The sequence below is a fragment of the Brassica napus genome, unplaced genomic scaffold, assembly GCF_020379485.1.
Source record: "Brassica napus cultivar Da-Ae unplaced genomic scaffold, Da-Ae ScsIHWf_3082;HRSCAF=3894, whole genome shotgun sequence".
NCBI classification, from domain to species: Eukaryota; Viridiplantae; Streptophyta; class Magnoliopsida; order Brassicales; family Brassicaceae; genus Brassica; species Brassica napus.
In genome coordinates this window covers 12,710-16,022 of record NW_026016318.1, presented here as the reverse complement: position 1 = coordinate 16,022, position 3,313 = coordinate 12,710, and the positions used below count along the sequence as shown (strand labels likewise).

General features: G+C 32.8%; 1 pseudogene; it reads left to right on the top strand.

The window, feature by feature from the left end:
* Positions 1-1,153: 1,153 nt before the first annotated feature.
* On the top strand, positions 1,154-2,648 carry LOC125603067 (annotated as a pseudogene).
* The last annotated feature ends 665 nt before the right edge of the window (positions 2,649-3,313 follow it).

The window sequence follows — 3,313 nt, the reverse complement described above, 5'->3', positions numbered from 1 at the left end:
GCGAACATATTTGGCTGATGAATGTGTTACGTTTTGCTCAATGTATCTCAATGATATAGAGACAAGATTCAACAGAGTTGGAAGAGTTGATGATCGGCCTTCATTAGTGCAAAATCATAATCTAAACTCGGAGATTCAATCAAGTTTCCCAAATGTAGGCCGATTTGTCGGAGCTGGTCAGGTTTATACGCTTAGTTATGTCGAGAGACAACAGGCGCATCGGTTTATATTGATAAATTGTCAATTCCTGGATCATTTGAGAGAGTAAGTTTTATATATTAATCAATATGTACTCTAATTTAAATTGTTTTATATTTTAACTAACAAACCATTTTATAAAAATGGTTTATTTAGGCGATACAAAAAAGAGCTTAGCAAGAAAAAGATTCGTCAAAGCAAGCGGAATCACGTCTTAGATGTTGACAGAGAAGTGCATCTTAATTTTGGGAAATGGCTTAAAGATAGGGTAGAAAAAAATGATGTTGAAGGTGTGTCTGACGATATTAGATGCTTAGCTTTGGGCCCGTCTGAAAAAGTAGTGAAATATTCATCATATAATATCAATGGCTATAAGTTTAGAGCATCAGGAAGAGATGATGGCCTGAAAACACAAAACAGTGGTGTTTATGTGAATGCTAATACGGTGAGTTATGCGAGCTCGCGTGATCAAAATCCTAAAGCAGGAGATATAGCTTATTATGGGAAGTTAGTAGAAGTTATCGAACTAAACTTCTATGAGACTTTTAGAGTTGTGCTTTTCAAGTGTAAATGGGCTGATACTCGCAGTAGTCGAGGCTACAAACTTTGTTTATGGTCATAACATGGTGAACTTTGATCGTGTTTTACACACGGGGGATGAAGAAGAAGAAGACGAACCGTATGTCTTGGCCTCTCAAGCAAAAATGGTGTATTATGTAGAAGATCCATGTGAGCAAGGATGGAATATTGCTGTGCATGTCCAACCTAGAGATTTATATGACATGGGGGATAGTAGCCTATCATAATATTTTTTTGAAGAAGTAAATATTTATAGCGCTTACAGTTCAGGTTATATACATAATGATTTCAATATTAATAGTTTTAACTATCTTTAATGTGATTCATCAGTATATTTCTCAATATTAACTAGGTTTATATTTTTCTATGTAGAGTTATGGATTTCACAGATTCTGATGATACACAAGCACCGGAGGATTCGCAGTTTTTAGAGACGCAGTTGGATTTCAGTTGTCCACCACAGTTTGCTCCAGAGTGTAACACTTTCAAATGGAAAGTGCAAATCAGAGGTAACGTTCAGTTTTTTTATTGACACCTATTAGTGTTATGTAACTGATATATATTTAGTTTTAGTTTGATAACTAATGCATTGTCTGATTATTAAATAGATGCAAATGGAGAAGGAGAAATAGAAGAACAAACGTTGACAACAAAAGAAGTTTGGAAACTGCAAAACCGTAGAGTGATAGTTCATTTTGATGAAGATTGTGGCCAGCCTGATGAAGATTTGGAGGTTTATTGGGGTCTTGGTTAGGTCAGTTGAGCAATGATGTTAATTTTGTGCCAATTGACTATGCCGATTGGAGGGTATTTGCTCCTCACAGGAAGGACAAAGCCTGGGACATTATTCTGGTAACAAAAAATATTATTACTCTTGCAACATAGTTATTGGTTTATACTTTTCTAACTAGTAATTTGTACTAAAAAATCTATGACTTTTGTTATAGACAAATTGGTTTGATAACCCGGACACAAAAAAGAACTATGTTCTAAGTGTATTAGGGAGCAGATGTAAGGATTTTAAAGTTCGTCTCTGGAAGATGTACAAACGGAGTGACCGTACTGAAACAGTTCTGAATCGTCCTGCCATGGTTCCGGAAGATCAGTGGAATGGTTTTGTTTCTTTAGATTCACTGAAAAAATGGAAGGTATGTTATGTATTGAATATACAATATATTTATACTATTACTAGATTTGGGACTAACTTTTTAGTATTACATATCAAATTTCAGAAAATGCGTGAACGAAATATCAATAACCAGAAAAAGAATACTTTGCCACATGTCTGCGGAAGAAAGAGTTTTGCAAGGAAGCGACGCAACATTGTAAGTAATTTGAGTTTGCATAATTTGTTGATTCTTCAAACCATTCATGTAGGTACATATTATGTTTATATTGGACAATAAGTTAAATATTTTTTTTCTTATATTTCTTTAGAAAGACAAAACAAGAAGAACACCATGCAGAGCAGAATTTTTCATTGCAAGCCGTAAGAAGTCTGATGGAACTTGTTTGTGAAGAAGCAAAGAGTCGTGCGGTTAGTTCCTTTAAATATAAAAGCTTATAACTAATATTTATAAAACCATTAAATTATACATGTTTATATTGTTTAAATATTTCAGGATGAACTCACACTTTTGATGAGTGAAAATCTTTCAGTTGAAAGATCAAATATCACTGCAAGTTTAGACGATGAATATTCCAAAGTTTTTGGACCAGAGCGATCAGGACGAGTCCGGTGCCTAGGACGTGGACCTACACCTTCAAAGCTATTGAAAATGTCCAATACTCCAAATTTAGCAGCGTCAAATTCTGAAGTTGTTGAGCTAAAGTCACAAGTTCAGGATTGCAAAGTCAAGTCCAGAATTTAGCAGGGGAATGATCCAACAATTAGTTGGTGCTACTACTATTCAGGTTATTTTATACTAATTACTGTTTTGTATTTTATTGGTGTTATTGTTTATAAATATTACTTATATACTAATATGTATGTGACTAATGGAGCGGTGGTGCCAAATTAGCTGGTGTTCTGTCAAACTGGCCAATCAACCAAATTTTGCTGATATTTATCAAATTTGGTCAATCAACAAAACTCTGAGGTACTTTACGAGTTTTATGTTAAACATTTATTTATTTTTTTTAAGCATTAGTCTTTTTTTTCAAAAGAAATAAATCTAATCTGATTTTTTACAGGCAACCCAAAACAGAGATCATCTGGATTAGAGTACGGCGCATAAACTTTTAATAATTAAGTTTAGACCATTGGTTGGATTATTTATTTTATTAGCTACTATGGTTTTTGTTTGGTTCCCGTTTTAATATTAGACTTTTGTATGCATTTGGATATTTATCTGAAAAATAATTTCTTTTTATTATTAATTTTTTTTATTGTTTTAATGAATTTAATTTGTAATTATTGAACGAAAATATATTACTTCAGTTACATAAGTGATGCATGAGTATTAGTAGCAAATATATTAAATGATGCAACAGTGATATATTAACATCAATAAATAAGTGAAACAATTTTTACAAT